The sequence below is a fragment of the Pseudophryne corroboree genome, chromosome 1 (assembly GCF_028390025.1).
Source record: "Pseudophryne corroboree isolate aPseCor3 chromosome 1, aPseCor3.hap2, whole genome shotgun sequence".
In the NCBI taxonomy this organism is placed as follows: Eukaryota; Metazoa; Chordata; class Amphibia; order Anura; family Myobatrachidae; genus Pseudophryne; species Pseudophryne corroboree.
Window position 1 is genome coordinate 183811360 of NC_086444.1, and position 26127 is coordinate 183837486.

At 42.8% G+C, this 26127-nt stretch overlaps 1 protein-coding gene across 1 annotated transcript in view; it reads right to left on the reverse strand.

Annotated features, from left to right (window-relative positions):
- Nucleotides 1-25337, reverse strand: part of HAPLN1 (hyaluronan and proteoglycan link protein 1) — a 217309-nt gene extending 191972 nt beyond the window's left edge. Inside the window, exon 1 of the mRNA XM_063963954.1 lies at nt 24885-25337. The gene's annotated coding sequence lies outside the window, so the exon portion shown is untranslated. The remainder of the gene's footprint in view (nt 1-24884) is intronic.
- Nucleotides 25338-26127: the final 790 nt, after the last annotated feature.

The following is a 26127-nucleotide window of genomic DNA, read 5'->3' on the forward strand; positions in this document are numbered from 1 at the left end:
CAGTTTGCTGACACAGTGACCACCAGTATACTATATATAGCAGTACGGTAGGCCACTGCTGTACCTACCTCTCTGTCGTCATTCATTAAGTATACTATCCATCTACATTCTATACCTGTGGTGCATTTTAGTTTTGCAGTTTGCTGACACAGTGACCACCAGTATACTATATATAGCAGTACGGTACGGAAGGCCACTGCTGTACCTACCTCTGTGTCGTCATTAAGTGTACTATCCATCTACATTCTATACCTGTGGTGCGCCTCTTTTTTTCTTTGCATCATGTGCTTTTTGGGGACAATTTTTTTGAAGTGCCATCCTGTCTTGACTTGCAGTGCCACTCCTAGATGAGCCAGGTGTTTATGTCGGCCACTTGTGTCGCTTAGCTTAGTCACACAGCGACCTTGGTGCGCCTCTTTTTTTCTTTGCATCATGTGCTGTTTGGGGACAATTTTTTTGAAGTGCCATCCTGTCTTGACACTGCAGTGCCACTCCTAGATGGGCCCGGTGTTTGTGTCGGCCACTTGTGTCGCTTAGCTTAGTCACACAGCGACCTTGGTGCGCCTCTTTTTTTCTTTGCATCATGTGCTGTTTGGGGACAATTTTTTGAAGTGCCATCCTGTCTTGACACTGCAGTGCCACTCCTAGATGGGCCAGGTGTTTGTGTCGGCCACTTGTGTCGCTTAGCTTAGTCACACAGCGACCTTGGTGCGCCTCTTTTTTTCTTTGCATCATGTGCTGTTTGGGGACAATTTTTTTGAAGTGCCATCCTGTCTTGACACTGCAGTGCCACTCCTAGATGGGCCAGGTGTTTGTGTCGGCCACTTGTGTCGCTTAGCTTAGTCACACAGCGACCTTGGTGCGCCTCTTTTTTTCTTTGCATCATGTGCTGTTTGGGGACAATTTTTTTGAAGTGCCATCTTGTCTTGACACTGCAGTGCCACTCCTAGATGGGCCAGGTGTTTGTGTCGGCCACTTGTGTCGCTTAGCTTAGTCACACAGCGACCTTGGTGCGCCTCTTTTTTTCTTTGCATCATGTGCTGTTTGGGGATAATTTTTTTGAAGTGCCATCCTGTCTTGACACTGCAGTGCCACTCCTAGATGGGCCAGGTGTTTGTGTCGGCCACTTGTGTCGCTTAGCTTAGTCACACAGCGACCTTGGTGCGCCTCTTTTTTTCTTTGCATCATGTGCTGTTTGGGGACAATTTTTTTGAAGTGCCATCCTGTCTTGACACTGCAGTGCCACTCCTAGATTGGCCAGGTGTTTGTGTCGGCCACTTGTGTCGCTTAGCTTAGTCACACAGCGACCTTGGTGCGCCTCTTTTTTTCTTTGCATCATGTGCTGTTTGGGGACAATTTTTTTGAAGTGCCATCCTGTCTTGACACTGCAGTGCCACTCCTAGATGGGCCAGGTGTTTGTGTCGGCCACTTGTGTCGCTTAGCTTAGTCACACAGCGACCTTGGTGCGCCTCTTTTTTTCTTTGCATCATGTGCTGTTTGGGGACAATTTTTTTGAAGTGCCATCCTGTCTTGACACTGCAGTGCCACTCCTAGATGGGCCAGGTGTTTGTGTCGGCCACTTGTGTCGCTTAGCTTAGTCACACAGCGACCTTGGTGCGCCTCTTTTTTTCTTTGCATCACGTGCTGTTAGGGGACAATTTTTTTTAAGTGCCATCCTGTCTTGACCCTGCAGTGCCACTCCTAGATGGGCCAGGTGTTTGTGTCGGCCACTTGTGTCGCTTGGCTTAGTCACGCAGCGACCTTGGTGCGCCTCTTTTTTTCTTTGCATCATGTGCTGTTTGGGGACAATTTTTTTGAAGTGCCATCCTGCCTGACACTGCAGTGCCACTCCTAGATGGGCCAGGTGTTTGTGTCGGCCACTTGTGTCGCTTAGCTTAGCCATCCAGCGACCTCAGTGCAAATTGTAGGACTAAAAATAATATTGTGAGGTGTGGGGTGTTCAGAATAGACTGGAAATGAGTGGAAATTATGGTAATTGAGGTTAATAATACTATGGGATCAAAATGACCCCCAAATTCTATTATTTAAGCTGTTTTTTAGGGTTTTTTGAAAAAAACACCCGAATCCAAAACACACCCGAATCCGACAAAAAAATTTCGGTGAGGTTTTGCCAAAACGCGTCCGAATCCAAAACACGGCCGCGGAACCGAATCCAAAACCAAAACACAAAACCCGAAAAATGTCCAGTGCACATCACTAGTATGTATGTATTTCTTGCATATGCATGAGTCAGTATATAACTTTTTGTGTTTTGCTGACTGGTATCTCATTGAGCCTGGTGTGGCAGAACAGGAGCTTTAGCTCTCAGTGAGTGTAGGTCTTGCAAAGAATCGCTTCCCTGCTGCCTCCCACCCAGCACTGCATAGGTCCAGGCAGGCTATTGCCACTACACAGCAGCAGTTCCTGCCCTCCCCCTGCTTGATGTGCCACTGCGCTGCTATACAGCAGCCAATAGTAGTGGGCTGGTGAGAAGTTACAGAGGGTGAGGGGTGATTGCACTCAGTGCCCACCCCCTGGCTCTTCCCCTGCTCTAGGTCCTGCATCCTGGGTGGCAGCACTGCTCTGGAATGAAGATGATGACTATCAGCAGCACTATGTAACCTCTTCTGAATGCCTAATTTGTTGGTGATTCCTTCTGCTCAACACTACATGTGAAAATCTCTGGTCCACCTCTCCAAGCTCAAAGCTCAAAAGACTGCAAGTGACAGCAAGTGCAGCTGAAAACACAACTGGACAGCTGGACAGTCCCTATAAATTGGGATGTTTTAATGGTGGCCAGCTTCTTATTGATTGTCTAAATAAAGACCCAGATCTGTTGTCTTGGAGCAGAAATGAGCATGACCTATTATGTTTGGGTCCATTCTGAGATCCTTTGCATTCAATGCTATCTTCATGGCTGAGAAAAACATTATTATGTACCATAATGGAACAAGGATCCTCAAGAAATGCATATGTAAGCTTTGAATATGAAACACTGACTTTTCCCAAGAAAGTTGCTAGTATGATAACAAATACAATATCCTTTGCGTCACATGGCCTTATACACAAAACATTTTAGACATTTTTGTTAATTAATGAAAGATTTCTTGTGCAGTGAGCTAAAAGCCAATTAGATCCAAGTTGTAACTCTCTAGAGAAATGTGTTAGCGTAACTAAGACTATCATCAGAAGAAATTATGTTCTCTTACAATGCAATTATTCCTTTGAAATTATTTTTCAATGTAATTGATTATGCTCAAATTTTCTCATTGCATTCTAGTAATTAAATGTAATTCTGGAAATAAAAATATATGTGTAAAATGCAACACGGAAAGGGGATAGCATGCTTATCTTGCAATACAGATTCACACGGAGTATGAGTTTGTCACTGCAGAACAATAAATGTTGTATTTTCTATTTTTTACATCAGTGTCCAGTATTTGAAAGAATAAACTAAAAATGTAGTATAAAGCTCTGTTATATAGAACACTTGTCTCTTGGGATTCAACAGTGCCTCATCCAGCTGTTCTCCCTTTACTAAGGGCTTAATTCAAACAAACAGTGATGTTCTCAATGTTTCTGCCTGTGAACTTTCCATTCACATAAATGCTAATGCAGAATTCAATGTACAGCGTGGTCCATAAGTGTGGAAACACCCTTATAAAAAGTTAATGCGTAAGGACATCTTAGTCGAGTGTCTACACATATGATATGGGTGTGGGGGAAAACTTTTTAGGGTATGTCAACAGTATGGCGGTCATCTTGAAGTCAACCATCTTGGATGCAACTCTGATTTTTGAACTGGGAAGGTAGTCATGCGACATATCAAACAGATTTTACAAGAAAAACCATGATGTTCTTCATTTTAATGTATCGTTATTCATTCTTGAGTTTTAATTGAGTTTTCTTTTTTCAGGTAGTGACATTAATGACAATAGCACTAACATAAACAGAACGTGTTGAGATTGTCTTGATATCTGGAAAATGAAGCAGAAGTGCTATTTCAAATGATTTCAACCAAGCCACCCAAATAGGCGACCCAATACTCACAGTGCAGTTGCCAAATTTAAAGAAACCCTAGCAGTTGTAGATAAACCAAAAAGTGGACGACCAAAAACTGCTGTGCTGGCATCATTCTCAAAGAGCCCACAACAATATCAAGACAATCTTAACACATTCTGTTTGTGTAAGTACCATTGTCATTAATGTCACTACCTGAACTCACTTAAAACTCGAGAATGAATAAAGATATGTTAAAACAAACACCATTGTTTTTCTTATTAAATTCTGCATCGGTTTGATTTGTCACATGACCACCATACCAATTAAAAAAATAGAGTTGCATCCAAGATGGCTTACTTTAAGATGGCCGCCATACTGGTGACATAACCTAAACAGTTGTCCCCCGCTCCCACATCATGTGTGTAGACAGTGGATTAATATTCCCACTCATTTCTATTTTATAAGGGTATTTCCACACTTATAGACCAGCCTGTACATCCATTAGCAAAGTGTCTCTTGCATTATGTCATGTTCCAGAACCAAGTCTTATTCATATCATTCACATCTCCAATAGCGATTGATGGACTTTAACTGTGTTGTAACAGGGCACTCTCATATAGGCTGTGTACAGTGATGGCATATCGATAGCACAGATGTTATGCAGAGTTGGGTGGAAGCTGTTTACAGAAGTATATTTTGCATTAATCTTAGGGCTGGTGAATGTGCACGCTGATGAAGATGAATGGTATCAAACCTAACGTGCACATGAGGGCAGTCTGCTTGCAAAGATACATACAAATCTGCATATGGGGGTTTATAGTTCTATGAGCGCAATGATAGTGCAGTAATGGCTGACCTGCATTCAGCTTTGCATTAGCCCTATAAATGGCAGTTCACTGGGAGGCATCAACCACTGCCAACACCATGGTTTGAAACAGAAATGCAGCAGTAAGAGAGAAGGGCACACTGGGAAACCCAAGAGCTCCAACTTCCCGACCATGCGTGCTGTGTTTTTAAGTAGCCCATCTTCCCATAGGAGAGTAGAAGACAGGAGTGCATGATTGGCCGGAAAGCAATCTACTGAAGTAAGCTGAATGCCAGATCTCAGGTATATTTATGGGGGGTATATTCAATAAAGATCGGTTTTCATAATTTTTTTTATTGATTTCAAATCAGTGGAAAACTAGAGATGAGCGGGTTCGGTTTCTCTGAAACCGAACCCGCACGAACTTCATGTTTTTTTCACGGGTCCGAGCAGACTCGGATCCTCCCGCCTTGCTCGGTTAACCCGAGCGCGCCCGAACGTCATCATGACGCTGTCGGATTCTCGCGAGACTCGGATTCTATATAAGGAGCCGCGCGTCGCCGCCATTTTCACACGTGCATTGAGATTGATAGGGAGAGGACGTGGCTGGCGTCCTCTCCATTAGAAATTAGATTAGAAGAGAGAGAGAGATTGTGCAGAGTCAGACAGAGTTTACCACAGTGACCAGTGCAGTTGTTGTTAGTTAACTTTTATTTATTTTAATATATATCCGTTCTCTGCTATATCCGTTCTCTGCCTGAAAAAAAACGATACACAGCAGCAGCCAGTCACACAGTGTGACTCAGTCTGTGTGCACTCAGCTCAGCCCAGTGTGCTGCACATCAATGTATAAAAGGCAAAGCTTATAATAATTGTGGGGGAGACTGGGGAGCACTGCAGGTTGTTATAGCAGGAGCCCCCAGGAGTACATAATATTATATTAATTTAAAATTAAACAGTGCACACTTTTGCTGCAGGAGTGCCACTGCCAGTGTGACTAGTGGTGACCAGTGCCTGACCACCAGTATAGTAGTATATTCATTGTTGTATGTATTGTATACTATCTCTTTATCAACCAGTCTATATTAGCAGCAGACACAGTACAGTGCGGTAGTTCACGGCTGTGGCTACCTCTGTGTCGGCAGTCGGAACTCGGCAGGCAGTCCGTCCATCCATAATTGTATTACAATATATACCACCTAACCGTGGTATTTTTTTTTCTTTCTTTATACCGTCATAGTGTCATACTAGTTGTTACGAGTATACTACTATCTCTTTATCAACCAGTGTACAGTGCGGTAGTTCACGGCTGTGGCTACCTCTGTGTCGGCAGTCGGCAGGCAGTCCGTCCATCCATAATTGTATTATTATTATAATATATACCACCTAACCGTGGTTTTTTTTCCATTCTTTATACCGTCGTCATAGTGTCATACTAGTTGTTACGAGTATACTACTATCTCTTTATCAACCAGTGTACAGTGCGGTAGTTCACGGCTGTGGCTACCTCTGTGTCGGCAGTCGGCAGGCAGTCCGTCCATCCATAATTGTATTATTATTATAATATATACCACCTAACCGTGGTTTTTTTTCCATTCTTTATACCGTCGTCATAGTGTCATACTAGTTGTTACGAGTATACTACTATCTCTTTATCAACCAGTGTACAGTGCGGTAGTTCACGGCTGTGGCTACCTCTGTGTCGGCAGTCGGCAGGCAGTCCGTCCATCCATAATTGTATTATTATTATAATATATACCACCTAACCGTGGTTTTTTTTCCATTCTTTATACCGTCGTCATAGTGTCATACTAGTTGTTACGAGTATACTACTATCTCTTTATCAACCAGTGTACAGTGCGGTAGTTCACGGCTGTGGCTACCTCTGTGTCGGCAGTCGGCAGGCAGTCCGTCCATCCATAATTGTATTATTATTATAATATATACCACCTAACCGTGGTTTTTTTTCCATTCTTTATACCGTCGTCATAGTGTCATACTAGTTGTTACGAGTATACTACTATCTCTTTATCAACCAGTGTACAGTGCGGTAGTTCACGGCTGTGGCTACCTCTGTGTCGGCAGTCGGCAGGCAGTCCGTCCATCCATAATTGTATTATTATTATAATATATACCACCTAACCGTGGTTTTTTTTCCATTCTTTATACCGTCGTCATAGTGTCATACTAGTTGTTACGAGTATACTACTATCTCTTTATCAACCAGTGTACAGTGCGGTAGTTCACGGCTGTGGCTACCTCTGTGTCGGCAGTCGGCAGGCAGTCCGTCCATCCATAATTGTATTATTATTATAATATATACCACCTAACCGTGGTTTTTTTTCCATTCTTTATACCGTCGTCATAGTGTCATACTAGTTGTTACGAGTATACTACTATCTCTTTATCAACCAGTGTACAGTGCGGTAGTTCACGGCTGTGGCTACCTCTGTGTCGGCAGTCGGCAGGCAGTCCGTCCATCCATAATTGTATTATTATTATAATATATACCACCTAACCGTGGTTTTTTTATACCACCTAACCGTGGCAGTCCGTCCATAATTGTATACTAGTAAACTATCCAATCCATCCATCTCCATTGTTTACCTGAGGTGCCTTTTAGTTCTGCCTATAAAATATGGAGAACAAAAAAGTTGAGGTTCCAAAATTAGGGAAAGATCAAGATCCACTTCCACCTCGTGCTGAAGCTGCTGCCACTAGTCATGGCCGAGACGATGAAATGCCAGCAACGTCGTCTGCCAAGGCCGATGCCCAATGTCATAGTACAGAGCATGTCAAATCCAAAACACCAAATATCAGAAAAAAAAGGACTCCAAAACCTAAAATAAAATTGTCGGAGGAGAAGCGTAAACTTGCCAATATGCCATTTACCACACGGAGTGGCAAGGAACGGCTGAGGCCCTGGCCTATGTTCATGGCTAGTGGTTCAGCTTCACATGAGGATGGAAGCACTCAGCCTCTCGCTAGAAAACTGAAAAGACTCAAGCTGGCAAAAGCACCGCAAAGAACTGTGCGTTCTTTGAAATCCCAAATCCACAAGGAGAGTCCAATTGTGTCGTTTGCGATGCCTGACCTTCCCAACACTGGACGTGAAGAGCATGCGCCTTCCACTATTTGCATGCCCCCTGCAAGTGCTGGAAGGAGCACCCGCAGTCCAGTTCCTGATAGTCAGATTGAAGATGTCAGTGTTGAAGTACACCAGGATGAGGAGGATATGGGTGTTGCTGGCGCTGGGGAGGAAATTGACCAGGAGGATTCTGATGGTGAGGTGGTTTGTTTAAGTCAGGCACCCGGGGAGACACCTGTTGTCCGTGGGAGGAATATGGCCGTTGACATGCCAGGTGAAAATACCAAAAAAATCAGCTCTTCGGTGTGGAGGTATTTCACCAGAAATGCGGACAACAGGTGTCAAGCCGTGTGTTCCCTTTGTCAAGCTGTAATAAGTAGGGGTAAGGACGTTAACCACCTCGGAACATCCTCCCTTATACGTCACCTGCAGCGCATTCATAATAAGTCAGTGACAAGTTCAAAAACTTTGGGTGACAGCGGAAGCAGTCCACTGACCAGTAAATCCCTTCCTCTTGTAACCAAGCTCACGCAAACCACCCCACCAACTCCCTCAGTGTCAATTTCCTCCTTCCCCAGGAATGCCAATAGTCCTGCAGGCCATGTCACTGGCAAGTCTGACGAGTCCTTTCCTGCCTGGGATTCCTCCGATGCATCCTTGCGTGTAACGCCTACTGCTGCTGGCGCTGCTGTTGTTGCCGCTGGGAGTCGATGGTCATCCCAGAGGGGAAGTCGTAAGCCCACTTGTACTACTTCCAGTAAGCAATTGACTGTTCAACAGTCCTTTGCGAGGAAGATGAAATATCACAGCAGTCATCCTACTGCAAAGCGGATAACTGAGTCCTTGACAACTATGTTGGTGTTAGACGTGCGTCCGGTATCCGCCGTTAGTTCACAGGGAACTAGACAATTTATTGAGGCAGTGTGCCCCCGTTACCAAATACCATCTAGGTTCCACTTCTCTAGGCAGGCGATACCGAGAATGTACACGGACGTCAGAAAAAGACTCACCAGTGTCCTAAAAAATGCAGTTGTACCCAATGTCCACTTAACCACGGACATGTGGACAAGTGGAGCAGGGCAGGGTCAGGACTATATGACTGTGACAGCCCACTGGGTAGATGTATGGACTCCCGCCGCAAGAACAGCAGCGGCGGCACCAGTAGCAGCATCTCGCAAACGCCAACTCTTTCCTAGGCAGGCTACGCTTTGTATCACCGCTTTCCAGAATACGCACACAGCTGAAAACCTCTTACGGCAACTGAGGAAGATCATCGCGGAATGGCTTACCCCAATTGGACTCTCCTGTGGATTTGTGGCATCGGACAACGCCAGCAATATTGTGTGTGCATTAAATATGGGCAAATTCCAGCACGTCCCATGTTTTGCACATACCTTGAATTTGGTGGTGCAGAATTTTTTTAAAAACGACAGGGGCGTGCAAGAGATGCTGTCGGTGGCCAGAAAAATTGCGGGACACTTTCGGCGTACAGGCACCACGTACAGAAGACTGGAGCACCACCAAAAACTACTGAACCTGCCCTGCCATCATCTGAAGCAAGAAGTGGTAACGAGGTGGAATTCAACCCTCTATATGCTTCAGAGGTTGGAGGAGCAGCAAAAGGCCATTCAAGCCTATACAATTGAGCACGATATAGGAGATGGAATGCACCTGTCTCAAGTGCAGTGGAGAATGATTTCAACGTTGTGCAAGGTTCTGATGCCCTTTGAACTTGCCACACGTGAAGTCAGTTCAGACACTGCCAGCCTGAGTCAGGTCATTCCCCTCATCAGGCTTTTGCAGAAGAAGCTGGAGGCATTGAAGAAGGAGCTAACACGGAGCGATTCCGCTAGGCATGTGGGACTTGTGGATGCAGCCCTTAATTCGCTTAACAAGGATTCACGGGTGGTCAATCTGTTGAAATCAGAGCACTACATTTTGGCCACCGTGCTCGATCCTAGATTTAAAGCCTACCTTGGATCTCTCTTTCCGGCAGACACAGGTCTGCTGGGGTTGAAAGACCTGCTGGTGACAAAATTGTCAAGTCAAGCGGAACGCGACCTGTCAACATCTCCTCCTTCACATTCTCCCGCAACTGGGGGTGCGAGGAAAAGGCTCAGAATTCCGAGCCCACCCGCTGGCGGTGATGCAGGGCAGTCTGGAGCGACTGCTGATGCTGACATCTGGTCCGGACTGAAGGACCTGACAATGATTACGGACATGTCGTCTACTGTCACTGCATATGATTCTCTCAACATTGATAGAATGGTGGAGGATTATATGAGTGACCGCATCCAAGTAGGCACGTCACACAGTCCGTACTTATACTGGCAGGAAAAAGAGGCAATTTGGAGGCCCTTGCACAAACTGGCTTTATTCTACCTAAGTTGCCCTCCCACAAGTGTGTACTCCGAAAGAGTGTTTAGTGCCGCCGCTCACCTTGTCAGCAATCGGCGTACGAGGTTACATCCAGAAAATGTGGAGAAGATGATGTTCATTAAAATGAATTATAATCAATTCCTCCGCGGAGACATTGACCAGCAGCAATTGCCTCCACAAAGTACACAGGGAGCTGAGATGGTGGATTCCAGTGGGGACGAATTGATAATCTGTGAGGAGGGGGATGTACACGGTGATATATCGGAGGGTGAAGATGAGGTGGACATCTTGCCTCTGTAGAGCCAGTTTGTGCAAGGAGAGATTAATTGCTTCTTTTTTGGGGGGGGTCCAAACCAACCCGTCATATCAGTCACAGTCGTGTGGCAGACCCTGTCACTGAAATGATGGGTTGGTTAAAGTGTGCATGTCCTGTTTTGTTTATACAACATAAGGGTGGGTGGGAGGGCCCAAGGATAATTCCATCTTGCACCTCTTTTTTCTTTTCTTTTTCTTTGCATCATGTGCTGATTGGGGAGGGTTTTTTGGAAGGGACATCCTGCGTGACACTGCAGTGCCACTCCTAGATGGGCCCGGTGTTTGTGTCGGCCACTAGGGTCGCTAATCTTACTCACACAGCTACCTCATTGCGCCTCTTTTTTTCTTTGCGTCATGTGCTGTTTGGGGAGGGTTTTTTGGAAGGGACATCCTGCGTGACACTGCAGTGCCACTCCTAGATGTGCCCGGTGTTTGTGTCGGCCACTAGGGTCGCTAATCTTACTCACACAGTCAGCTACCTCATTGCGCCTCTTTTTTTCTTTGCGTCATGTGCTGTTTGGGGAGGGTTTTTTGGAAGGGCCATCCTGCGTGACACTGCAGTGCCACTCCTAGATGGGCCCGGTGTTTGTGTCGGCCACTAGGGTCGCTAATCTTACTCACACAGCTACCTCATTGCGCCTCTTTTTTTCTTTGCGTCATGTGCTGTTTGGGGAGGGTTTTTTGGAAGGGCCATCCTGCGTGACACTGCAGTGCCACTCCTAGATGGGCCCGGTGTTTGTGTCGGCCACTAGGGTCGCTAATCTTACTCACACAGCTACCTCATTGCGCCTCTTTTTTTCTTTGCGTCATGTGCTGTTTGGGGAGGGTTTTTTGGAAGGGACATCCTGCGTGACACTGCAGTGCCACTCCTAGATGGGCCCGGTGTTTGTGTCGGCCACTAGGGTCGCTTATCTTACTCACACAGCGACCTCGGTGCAAATTTTAGGACTAAAAATAATATTGTGAGGTGTGATGTGTTCAGAATAGGCTGAAAATGAGTGTAAATTATGTTTTTTGAGGTTAATAATACTTTGGGATCAAAATTACCCCCAAATTCTATGATTTAAGCTGTTTTTTAGGGTTTTTTGAAAAAAACACCCGAATCCAAAACACACCCGAATCCGACAAAAATAATTCGGTGAGGTTTTGCCAAAACGCGTTCGAACCCAAAACACGGCCGCGGAACCGAACCCAAAACCAAAACACAAAACCCGAAAAATTTCAGGCGCTCATCTCTATGGAAAACTAAAAATCTAAATCAGTGTTGTGGTTTATGGGCTAAAGCACACTCGTACTAACATGATTTTTTTTAATATTCATTTTTAAGTGCTAGTAAATGTGTGTTTTAGCCCCAGATACCCAATATTGATTTAGATCACTTTTCATTGGTTTTAAATCAAAAGAAATTGATGGAATTCGACCTTTAGTAAGCATAATCCCTGTATTCTAATATCCTTTATTATACTATCCTACAGCTACAGTGGATGTTTTGGATAGAGAAATTCTTACAAGTACATTTCATATCAAATTGTAACAACTTTAAAGTATTTACACTAAGCTACAGTACACAATGGCCCTGTGCGATAAATTTTTACGGTCTTGTGCACTGAAAGGGTTAGCCGAGTTAGATTACTTAGCCAATGCATAATAAAGAAAGGAGCTGCTACACACTGATACCATTCACTCTGGTGGCACGGCTGCCCCTTTATCAGCAACGCTTTCACACTGTAAGATAAACTTGCTAGATTGGCAAATTTAGACTTATATACTAAGATGAAAAACATATTATCAAATATCACATTGCATACAACAAACCTTGCTTTTGTCATTGCCAAATCTTGTTTTCATACTTAGAAGGGACAGAATGCAGAAGCATGGCAGAGTCACTGTGAATGAGTCACACAGCAATTAAATTTTTTATCCTATTGCTGGAAAAATACATATATCTTTATTTTTGTATTATATATTGCATTGCATGATTTTAGGGCAATGGTTTATATCCTTTTGCGTTCTAACTGCTTGGCAAAATAATCACCTGTGGTGCAAAATCTAAATCAGTCAGATGCTACCCTCTTATTACATTGCCCTGCTGTGATGCTCTGTGATGTTATAAACCATGTCATAATGTTACACTACAGTATATACATTCTTATTGGTCTCATTTAGAGCTAAGCTGGGTACACACTATACAATAATTGATGCCAATTTGATAACTGCTCCAATCCACCTGAGTGATTATCAGATCGGTGTGCACCCATCCACACAACAATTTCTTGCTCAGTATGTATGTACGTTCTTCTGATCTTTTCAATGGGACTGGGAGGTCAGGAACGAGATAGTTTGAGCAGCAAGGGCGTAGCTACCATAGGTACAGGGATGTGCAGCTGCTATGGGGCCCAGAGCTGAGAGGGGCCCATTTTCCCTGTCACAGTTACATGTGTGCAGATTGGTGGTACATAATGTAGGTACCCTTACAAGCTTTTGCCTTGGGGCCTACAAAAAATAAATAAATATATATATATATATATATATATATAGAGAGAGAGAGAGAGAAGAAAAAGACGTGGCACCCACGGCAACTTGCAATGATCACAGACACATCAGCAGTTTGATTTGTCTGTGATCATTGCAAGTTGCCGTGAGTGCCACGTCTTTTTCTTCTACCTATGCTTTGTCTTAACGGGGGCACCGGCATTATTCACAGTGAAGCTTTCTTGGAGTGCCTTATCCATCTGTATGTATATATATATATATATATATATATAAAATAATGCCTCTGGACATGCTTATTGTAATGTGGTATACAATGCACTGAAGGTATTATAATGTTACATAATATAATGTTACATAATATGAACTGGGGCACTGTAACGTGGCACAGTATGATGTGGAGGCAATATAGTGTGACATAATATGAAGTGGGGACACTGTCATGTGACATAATATGAACTGGGGTAAATTTTTTATAATGTGAATTGGGAGTACTGTGTTGCATTATGTGTACTGGCAGCCCTACAATGTGACATCTTGTGAACTAGAGCGCTACTATGGGGCATAACATTAATTAAGACACTACTATGGTTCAGAAAATGAACTAGGGCACTATTATGGGGGGTATAAATTTAACAACTGCTGCGGAGAGGTGTCTCTCTAGAAGCACTGGTACAAAAGCTCCTTCAAAATGTTGCTTATGGGGACACAAAGTTCTGGCTACGCCCATGGTGAGCAGCATAGGCAATTCCCCATCTCCCGATCTGTCGAATTGCAGGAGCATTTGAAGTAATTTATTGGCTACCGCTCCTGCATTCACACTATCCAATCGTGCCCATCAGCCAATTATCAGCTGATTGGATGATAATAGTATAGTGTGCACTTGGCTTTAGGTGTAAATCCAGAGATAGGGTGCAATTTTGCACCTTGAAATAACAAAGGAGGGGGCAAGTTTAAAATGTGCAGACAGATTTAGAGTTAGAAGGGGGCATGTTCTAGCTGAACTCTTGCGGAATATACATAGAGGCTTCCAGTGTCTGTTGGCTACATGCAAAGGCAGGCACTGTTTCCTTGCTGCAAATATAAATATGACTTGCAGGCATTGCATCAGAAATAGCTTGCCTGGGTACAAAGTTGCACCTTTTTCCTGGATCTTATTCTAAGAGTCAGATTTATGAGCAGGGCTTAAAGTGGTCCTGGAGAGGTGGTGGTCATTTACTCTGCCACCTCCCCCCCCCCCCCCCCCCCCCCCCCACACACACACACACACACACACACACACACACACACACACACACACACACACATTAAGCAGAGCCAGGGCCAGTGCTAGAGTCATACTTTATAAAAGAGACATTGATCTCAGAAAGAAGAAGTGTGGTCACACAATAGTACCCCTGATTCAAATTACACCACACAGTAGCACAATCTTATGCACATTACACTGCATGTAGTGTCCCTGATTCATATTACACCATATAGTAATGCCTCTTATTATGGTTATGCCACACAATAGTGCCCCTTATATACAATGCCCACAGTAGTGCCCATTTTACACAATTCCCACAGTAGTAGTGTCTCTTACACATAATGCCACACTTGTAGTGCCCCTTACACATAATGCCCACAGAAGTGCTGCTTATACACAAAATGCCCACAGTAGTAGTGCTGCTTATATACAGAATGTCCACAGTAGTAGTGCCCCTATGACATAATGCCCACAATAGTAGTGCCCCTTATACATAATGCCCACAATAGTAGTGGCCCTTACAAATCATGACCACAGTAGTGCCGCTTATACACCTAATGCCCACAGTAGTGCCCTTTATACATATCTCTGCCTCTGTCACTCCAGCAGCTCACCGTCTGTTTCCCTCCAGCAGCTCCATGTCTTGTATCCCTCCAGCAGCTTCCCAACCTCTCTTGACCCTACAGCCCCCTCTCATCTTGTCTTCAAGAGGTACAGAGCCTACTCCTCTTCATGGCTCTCCTTCAGCAGCGGTGCCAGCATAACATTACATACGCTGTGCCGGAAAAGGAAGCCGCTGGAACCTGATTAGAGGATGAATGCGGTCCAACAGACACAGCGTGTGTGAGTACCAGGAGAGGAGGGCTGTAAATGGATGAAGACCATAGAGCCACCAGGACCTGAGGAACTGGGAAGTGGCTGCAGCTCATCAGTAACACTAGCGCAGCCTGCATCATCATTAATTGACGTAGGTGATGGAGCATGCTTTTCTGTTGAAATTACTGTGTAGTGCAATGGAGGAGGTGGAACTAATTCCCCCTACCATTACATGTGGTGGAACTCAGTTCCACCTCGCTCCCCCCCCCCACCACCACCACTTTAACCCCTGTTTATGAGTAAGGACAGTCTGGCAATGTGTTAAGAGTATTTTTACCGCAGTCAGCCAGTATCACCAGGCAGCTGAGTATCACTGATTGTCTCTAGTGTTTTTCCTATTACATTTCAGGTATAATAGATTTTCTATCGCTGTGTTAAGTGGTGAAGAAAAATCTATTTTACTATAGGAAGCTAGCTCTCTGCCTATTGCAGCCCGGTCTGGCAGTCTCGGAGGGAGTAAACACCTCCTACTGGGACTGCCTGTTATGTCTGTAACTGTCAGGTAGGACTTCCATTAGGAAGTCACTGCCAGTCACTGTGAAACCAGTGCAGTCTTACGGACTGCATCTGGCTTCACTGACAGTGAACTGGGTGGCAGATTTTACCTGGGTGGGCTGCAGTCCTGCAGCCCATAGGTAAAAACCGCCACTGATCACAACAAAAAACACTTAACACTGATAAATAAAAGAAAATAATAAATCCCTCCACTAACAACTCTCTCAGACACAACACACTTCCACACCACAGGCCCTACTAAATAATGACAAGACAAAACTTAAAATGACACATGACAAACACAAGGCACGCTTTAAAAATGACCAAGACAGCACAAAAACACAAGACAATTTACAGTCCCAGGTAACAATGGCAAAATAGATATATAACTCCCCTCTCCAACAACTGTGCAACTACCTCAACCAAACTCCACCACAAACGCCACCAATTCACGTTCCTGGCGGTTTGGGGAGTTTTTATAACAACATAGTGATGTCAACGTAGAATGTGCATTTTTTGACAAATCGGAATGTGTTTGGGGATTTTGCGGCTTTACAGCGACTTGTGGTGCGAATTGAGGTGCTTCTTATGGTGGGATTTGAGTTGTGACTTGTGGTGTAAATTGAGGAGTGAGTTGGTTTGTACTGGCATGCACCTTCTGAGGTATTCTAGTGTGAATTTATTGCGACTTGTAGCACATTCAAGTGTGACTTCTAAAGCAACTTCCCATGAAAAGACCGCAAAATTGACACAAATCACACACGCCAAAATTCAACTGCATCCTCTACTGAAAGACAAGATGCAAGCCAAAACACTTGCAATTAGGGGTGAAATAGGGCAATTATGGGCGATTTGTATACTCTCACAAAAAAGATTTAGTAAATTTCCCCCTAAGTCTAGAAGTTTATTTAACAATGTTTGGTGGTAACTTTTATCTACAGCATATCACAGCAATACAGACGTGTCCTCATAATATATTGCTGTAGTAGTGCCAAATAGCCCCTCTCGATGCACCAGGAGACTGTGCCCATTAATTTGATATGTAGCACTTGTACATCTGTGTGTGACTGTGGGGGTTATTCAGGTTGGATTTCAGATTTTGCTAAAAAGCAGAATCTGCAATCCTTTGCATGCTGGGGCCCGCACATCACAGGGTAAGGTCACCCACCATTTGGAATGGCGTATGCAACCGTAATTTAATTGCGGTCTCAGCAAGTAAGGACGACCCCCTGCCCCGCAGTGTTGTGTTGATGCCCCGCGAACATCTCTGCCTGTCAAGAGGCAGGCAGAGGTGTTCGCAACCAATGTGAAGTGGTCGCATTGGGCGGCCCGTGCACACGCAGGGCAGGGCCTGCGCGTGTGTATTGGCACCGGTAGAGGGGAAATTGCGAATATGAGGAATAACCCCCTGAGTCTGAATCTGTATACAACGTGTCGCAATGCAGTGGACACAGCTTTTTTTCAGGACAAATGCCTTTGTGCTTTGTAAACAGACTGAGTCGCACACAGATATACAAGTGTTGCATATCACATTAACAAGCACAGTTGCCTGGTGTGTCCTACTTCTAAACACATTGCAACTAAGATGGATTGCGCTAGAAGAGTTGCACAGGACCTGGCAGCTCACTCACGCCACATGGTATATTGAGGCTAGTTGTATATGCAAACACCTGTATTTAAAGAAGTATGGCTGCAACTAACCATACTGGCCCTACAAGGTTTTTCTCACATTCATGTGCAGCCTAACTCTGCTGGTGAAAGGTAAACATGATATGAGCATGCCCAGCTGACACACGTGTGTGCATGTAGTCATTTAACCTGACAAAGATCCAGCTAATCCTTTTCATTTTAGCTAGTCCACATCGCTTGGTTCAGCCAAGGTCATCTCTTATGGTGCCCACACATGGCCAAGTGTCATCCTGCGACACTCCACTAGTGATGGGACCCGGCGGGGTAAAAGCATTTACAAGTGCACACATACTTTAGTATTAGTAGTGAGTGCTAAAGCTACAATAGCCCAGTGCTTCTGCTTGCAAGTTATTTACTGACATAACTACTGCTGTGGTTATTACTTGGCATTTCCACTGCTGGCAAATTTATTGCTACCACTGTTTGTATTACTGGTAGGGAGGCCCAAAAACGGACGGGATTCAATCTGACCGCCGCCGAGAGCCGCAGAGAGAGAAGAGGATGTGTCCCGCCCCCGATGTATGGGTGAGTTATGTGTGCGGGGTGAGGGTGGCGGCCACATAGGGAAAAGCCAATCTCGGGAATTCCGAAATTGACCATTTTTCAATCCCGATACCCGGGATTGAAGAAATGGCCCGAAATTGGCCTCCCTAATTACTGGGGTGGTCCACTCTGAGCCCATTACAAGACATTTACCCTGCTGGCAATATAATGACCACATTGCTGACCACCATTACTTACTTGTCATTCGTCCTTGTTATTTTACTAGGTAAATAATTGGTCATTACTGCTATGCATATTAATGTACATATCAATAGGTATTACTATTGGTGTGATTATTACTGAGCATTGCTGGGTATATGACTGAGCAGATAACTACAGCTGATAATATATTCTATTCTATCTTATATATCACTTATTTGCCTACTCAATGGGTTTTCTACAGTGTATGTGCCACCACTATAGGAACTTTAGTTATAACAAGTCATTTTAAAAGGTGGTAATGCTGGAAGGAGGGTGTACGCCGTTGGGGTGGTCTGCAGCTCCATACTTCACGTCAGGCCGCAGAAAGGCTACAAAACCATAGATACCCACATAAATGTGACCTTGGTGCTATCCACAAAATGATGGTGGTCAGTACATACATAATTAATGCATAATGTGTTGGTATTTAGATTAATTTAGTCTCCAGTATGTTTACTTTGTGTGATTACTCTGTGTATGAGCCCATTCTAAAGACATTTCTTTACTCAAGTTTCTGTAACGAATGCCTACATATAAATACATTTTAAATACAGTGTCACTACATATTCACCTCATTCCTCATTGGGCTGTCTAGTTTTACACAGGCATCCAGCAGAATTTGTATTTATGCCTCCGACCTCAACTACACCACACAGCAAACTGAACTGACAAACATCTTCCCAACTCTATTCTTGAACATTAAATCACAGTGCAGAATGGTATTACATGGAACAGCACAGCAAAAGCAGAACTTGAAGATGGTATCACCGGAGCTCCATAACTCTAATATTAATGTATCACCATAATTAATTGTTGGTGGACATTTGGGCAATGGGCCTAATTCAGCATGGAACGCTGCTGCGGCAGTGTTCGCATGCTGAACCCCTGTGAAGTGTTCGCACGCACAGAAGCCACACTGTGTGTACGCACACTGTGAGATGCGACGGCATCTCACATCTGCGAATGCCTCTGCCTGATTGACAAGCAGAGGTGTTCGCGGAGCGGGAGGGGGCGCAGTGGCGGCGTTGGGGGTGCTCAGTCTAGACAACACAGGTGTGTCCGGACCATTTGCGGGGCGGGCCACAGTAGCTGCGTGACATCACACGTAGCCGCTGCGAACTGAAACATGCCGGTTAGCTGTCTGCCTTCGCAATTAGGCTGCATGGGCAGAGGGCTACCATGAACATGCGAAAACATTACCGCTGCACGATGCTTTCACATTTATTTATTTATTCATTTGGGGGGGGGCAGGAGCCGTCACGTGGGGCAGACGTCCCCTGTGCTTGGCGTTCCCCCACATCAGTGTAATGGATTGTAGATGTGCGATTTTTTAGCACATCTACAATCCATGCTGAATTAGGCCCAATATGTACTGTAATACGTAGGCAGACCTAGGCAGACTCACAGAAATTCCCCAACAACCTGCATCTTACAGATTAATACATATTGCCCTTGGTTTTCCTAAATGAGAGTACACAAATGGCAATGATGTGTTGCAGCCCATAGCAACCAAACAATTCTCAGATTATATATATATCCTTTTGTAGCCAGACTAATGAATGCTGACTGCTTGGCTGCCATAGCACATCATTCCTCGACGCAACTTAATTAAATTTGTCCTTTTTGTACATTGGTCATAATTTATACTGGTTTGCCTTCCTGCCATTTATGGTTGCGATGTGCCAATAAAAATGCTGGGTACCTTGGTAGATGTAGTTCAGCAGGATCTGTCCCTATTTCTGTTGAGTATTTGCTATGCTAAGTTAAATAATCATTATCTTATGCTGCACTTAAGCTAAAAACAGTTCTGTTTATTCAACCTTTTAGTTACTTTTCATTTGTTATTCATGTCTTATAAACTTTGGTTATTTTAGTCTACGTGACTCACATTTGTCACGCTTTATAGAAGTGAGTAAAGCCATAGGAATGTTACCGTTGGTATTCCTTAATTTTACAATTTTACATGTACCAGCCCTTTATTTAAACATTACCTTATAAAAAAAGTCTTGTTCATACTAAAATAGAATTGAGTTCACTTAAATCCATCACAGATGTGGTTTGTTTGAAGGCCAAGCTTCCAGATTCATGGCAGTAACCACTAGGTGGCGCACAGTAACCATAGTTATTTCAGCCTACTCTTACAAACCTACCATTCATATAGTAAATAAAGAGCTGCATTATTAATTTATGCCATTGCATCTACTCTACACCTAATATTTGTTTAGCCAGCTGTTTCCTCCAATCCTCCTTTAACGCTACTCATTGAAGCCTTAAGTACATTTAGCCTTTTTCATCCCAAAGAACATTTTGTTGCCTACAAATTACAAGCTACCTTTTCAAATGAGGCTGTGCACTACAGTAACGAACTGTGGAGCCGGAATGTCTAATAATTCCTTTGGAATAACAAAAGTTCACAGTAATCTATACATGATGATATTTTGTTTTAAATAGCACTTATGTGTTTGTTACAAAAACATAAGGCCATTAAAGACAGATTTTCAGGCTGATTAAAATGCTTTCCGTGTGTTGTAGTAGGCTATGCATCATAACCTTTGGTAAACAATATTCCCTTTCTAATAATTGTGTTTTTTATAGATGTCAAAGAGACCTACTTGATTACAGGCGATGTGCCGTAGAACATTCCGCAGTGTTCCGCTGTGCACATATCTGCCTATCGTGGCTCAACCTCTATGGGGTGGGGAGAAAGTAGCCATGTTGTTCGCCGTAGTGTGCCGTTCCGGAAAGGGCAAATCACAGCCATGCCCAAAATTGAATCAACCCCAAATTGAATCAACCCCAAAGAGTGGACATCAGTTGAATGTGCAAATGTTCGAAGCATACAGCATTAATACCCCAATATATGGAATGTTATTGTAGATCATAAACAACTTAAGAAAATATATGTTTGTCTCACACAAAATTACATACATTTGCAATGAAAAGGGGAGGGGAGACTATAACAGAGTACATGGTTTTAGTTTTAGTTTTTATTAAGTTTATTAGTTAAATTATGCAGCAAAATTGCCAAAAAATCATAACTTTTACAAACTTCTCAAAAGTTCAAGAATTTTAGACAATGCAGAGTGATGATCATTACTGGACAGTTGAATAGCATATGTGCTATAGTAAAGGTGCATACACACTAGGACGATATCGGCGTGATGTGCCCGATTCGGACACGCCGTTCATGATATTGTTCAGTGCATGCAGGGCCGACGGGCGACATCGCCAGCGAGGGCTTTCCGTAGCATGGTCCCCGCTCCCCCTCACCAGCCGAGTCCGATTGCTGACAACATTGCATCATTGCGAGTTGTCTTAGTGTGTACCCACCATAAGGTCCTACTAAATAACAGTCTTTAAAACCATTGAGACTCCAAAGATAGATTGACAGACAGACAGACAGACAGACAGACAGACAGACAGACAGACAGACAGACAGATAGATAGATAGATAGATAGATAGATATCACACTCAATATGTAAGAGTCGAATTGATATGAAAGTAGAACCAAGTTGTTATAATAATATTTTGATCAACAATTTTTGCAAAGTATAAAAAACATTTGTATTATAAATATATATTCTTTATAAAAAAGCTATATATAATTACACAGCATTAGACATAAAAGATATTATAAGCATTGATTTTTATATAAACTATCATCCAACAATCCTAACGTGCAAAATTAGGAAACCTTATTCCCTTGTAGGAACAACGTCCCGAGACCTATCCAGTCCCTTCTCCAAGCAACTATATACAGATGTGTCCTTATACACTTAGGCTTCAGTCCCACTAAACAGACCCTCTCAGCATGCCAGGTCCCAGGTGACTCGGTGTGACAGGTCCTGGGTGACTTGTCCATACCAAGCATCTTTCTCAATCAAATTGTGCGTCTTATTCATGTATTCAACAAAACTACTCTGCTAGATTACACTGATCAATGTGATGTGCAGCATTTGTACATTTGTGTGCAAATGAGTCTAAATCTATATACAAAGTGCTACAATGCAGCAGCCGCAGCTTCTCCTCATGCCAAGTACTGTTGCCTGTTGTCTGTGATTTTTTTTGTATGATTAAAACGAATTCCTGTCGCAGACCATCATCTCTAGTACACTTCTAGTGGTGCATCTGCGGTGTGAATAAGACGCACACTTTAAAGAAAAAGATAGTACACTGAACTTTCGGAGCTGCTTACTAACGCCTGACATCTTCACCGTATGGCGTATAGATGCTAGATGTATGACAAATCATGTGTGTGTGTGTGTGTATATATATATATATATATATATAGTATATTAATTACATACTATAACACACTGTATAAGATGGTATTAAGCATTCTGCTTATGTGCTTACACTAAAAAAATCAGATTCAATGTTATTTCATGAATAAAGAACACTGTTTTTATGCACAATTTGACACATCATAAAATGTGCATTACATGTGTATTGTTTTACAATGCACTTTAAACTGAAGATAAAATGTACCATAGATTGAATTATCTGTAGATTTTATGTTACTAAGAAAATAAATAAAGCAGATTTATGTCACATTGGATCAATATTCTCATATGCTAGCAACTGCATTATTGCACTTTTTTTTATTCTGGTTCTCTGTGCCAAGAATACACTAAAAGGTCTGTTTAACTTATGACATCATACTGGAACATGTACAGACAAACTTTCCACGCTGAAAACTCCCATATGTATTGGCCCATTGTGTATTATTTTAGTGACAGGAATTCACATTTGTGCAATCACCACCAAATCTGAGTTGTATCACATTCATAAAACTTGTCGTATCAGGTCTAACCACAGCACATAGTAGACGGTCTATGATCTGTGAGCCCTTTCTGTGAATATAGAAAGCTTAGGTTGGAAAATGCACCATTAGGCTAACTGTTGTATACTATCATGTTATCCTGTTTATTAGGTTGTTGTTTTATTAATCTATTACATACTATGATACCTATGTATTTCTTATATATATTATATCCAAATTAAAAATCCCACATTTTTGGGTCCCCTACTGAGATAATGACATAAGTATTATATACATTATCTATATATATATATACATATATATATAGTCATCACAGAAAAGGAATCCGGGAAGCCGCACTGACACTCTCAGAGAGAAGATCCAGGTGTCCGGTCAACAAAGTTAATGTAACATCTCATATCCACGTAGCAACATAGACAGGACCAGCACACTGTAATTTTGTCAACAATGCCGTATTTACTCCATATAAGTGAATAAAGATACAAGGCTCATCATATACTCATCGTCTGGCAAGCACAGGGAAACACAGTAGACCTCCCAAACAGCCGTTTTCGGACTTAATCCATCATCAGGGGAACAGTCATAAAAGTGCCATAGTGCATTGTGCAAAGAATGCAAAGAATGCCTGTATAAAGTGCCAAAACCATGTTCACTTGTGTGCTCTATTTAAGCACACCTAATGACGCTTACCTGTCACACCTGAAGTCACCGTCATCACTCCCCGCCGTTCACTTATATGGAGTAAATACGGTATTGTTGACAAAATTACAGTGTGCTGGTCCTGTCTATGTTGCTACGTGGATATGAGATGTTATATATATATATATATATATATATATATATATATATATATATATTTATATATTTATTTCTTTATAAATAATATTTATAATGTATATAATATTTATGTTATTATCTCAGTAGGGGACCCACAGATTTAGGATTTTGAATTTTGGATAAGGGATACTCAATCTGTGTGTGTGTGTGTGTGTGTGTGTGTGTGTGTGTGTGTGTATATATATATATATATATATATACATTGACATATTACTTTCGATACAGTAAGAACAATAGTTTTGGCACTTATAAAAATTTTAAAAAAGATTATAGAACATATCAACATGTGACTGACTGCTTCTAGGCTCCATCCATTATCACTGAGATAACTACACTTGATAAAATCTAGCCCAACGCCCAAAAATAGGAGTCTAATTTGTTTGTCGGTCTGTCTGTCTGTCTATCTGTCTTTCTGTCTATCTATTTACCTACCTACCTACCTATCTACCTATATACTGTATCTATCTATCTATCTATCTATCTATCTATCTATCTATCTATCTATCTGTCTGTCTGTCTGTCTGTCTGTCTGTCTGTCTGTCTGTCTGTCCGTCTATCTATCTATTGGAATAAACTTTTGCAACATACAAAAACCTAAACCATTTGAGGTTAATTTTAAGTAATTCAAAAATAAAGTCCCATATGTGAGTACCAGTTTTTTTCATGAATAAAAAAGGGCAAATAAAGTAGCAGCTGTGAACCTTTCATCACCAGATACACAAATTGATAGTATGTAAAACGGAGAACAAACCTGCAGTCACCTAACCAATAGGAAAAACATGAGAGCTGTGGCCCTCTGCAAAAGTATTAATAGCCAGGATCCATTACCATAGACATTCAATACCCATCAAGGTGTCCAGTACACCTGCCAACACAGTGGTGACATGCAGCTAATGGGCACTTACAGTATGCTGTGCTGCAGGTACAAACTCTACAGGTAGAGATGTGTATATACTGCAGTTTGTAATTTAATTCCAAGTTAACAATCTACAAAATAGTTACATACAAAAAGAAAAAAAAGTTTGATAAAAGTTTTTTTCTTTATACAGTACAATGATCAGATATCGGCTGTTGCTGCTTTGCAGTGAAAATAAAACATCAATATTATTATTGTGCTACTGAAATGCTCACCTTTTAAACTTTGGTTGTGTGTTCAGACTGTTTCTTTGTGGCTCTCTGGATGGCAGAGGTCCTGATCCTGGGCACCAGAAGCCACTTTCTCATCGAGCAGAAAGGGAAAGTAACACGTCACGAGCATGTACGCCTCCCAGCTGTGCTAATTACAGCCCAGCGCTCAGCCTGCCCGGCTCTCAGTGCGCGGTGCTGAGGACAGCAACACGGTGTCTTTTGTGTGCGCAACACACCCAGCGCTCCACCACAAACTTCACAGAGCTCCTTTATGCACCTCTCTGCTGACTGCGAGCCCACTATAGGAAAAGCCCGATGACTTCATAGGGGCAGATCGCCCAAACTCTCACCACACTCCACTCTGTATAGGGGAAACCAGGAGGAAGTGCGCACATAGGTGCGATTTTCTTTGCGCTTTTGTCAGCGCAGCCAATGTTGCATTTTTTGCGCTTTATCAGAGCAGCCAACGTTCCATGACAGTTATTTATTTGAACAATGCAATGGGAAAGGCAATGTCACAGTACTGTGTAACTGGCATGTACAGTATATATAGTGTGTTCAGGGTTTGGGTGACACGCTAGTGGGAGGGGTTGGGAATATACAGTATATACAACTGCAGGACAAAATTAGAAGCAGATGGGAACGTGAAGGAGACGGTGAGGATGGGAGACTTGGTAGTGGCTGAGGGCAAGCAGCAGGCACAGGCAGTTAAGCCCTGAGAACAGGCTGGCATTATGCTGCTAGGGAACATATTGGGACCATTGATAACTGGTCTCAGGAAAACCGTTTTCTTCTAGGATAGGAAATAGCTTCATATTTCAATAACAGAGCAACTTTTGATGAAGTGGAGTCTGTGCACCTCACATTCAGCCAGTTTGAGAAAAGAGGAGGTGGAGAAAAGTGAGGAGAGAAGGGACAACAAATGGGAGCATTTGCTAAAAGAAAATAGGAAAGGGCGGGCAGTGGATGGAAAAATATGCTGTGAATACTGAACTAGTGTGAAGAATAAGGAAAAGGGATTTATGCACTTTTTATTTTTACTATTTGAGGATTATTTCACTGCTGAGGCTGCACATTTATATGGACCAGGCACTGGCAAATCTCCCACTCCAGGAGGAGAACCATACTGTACACAATTTTGATTAAAATAATGACCCCTCTGTCTTATTCTTCTTTTTTGGTTACTTTAAAAAAAAAAAATCTTGGAGGTTGAGGTTAATGTTCAGTTTGGCCTCTGCTGAATCTG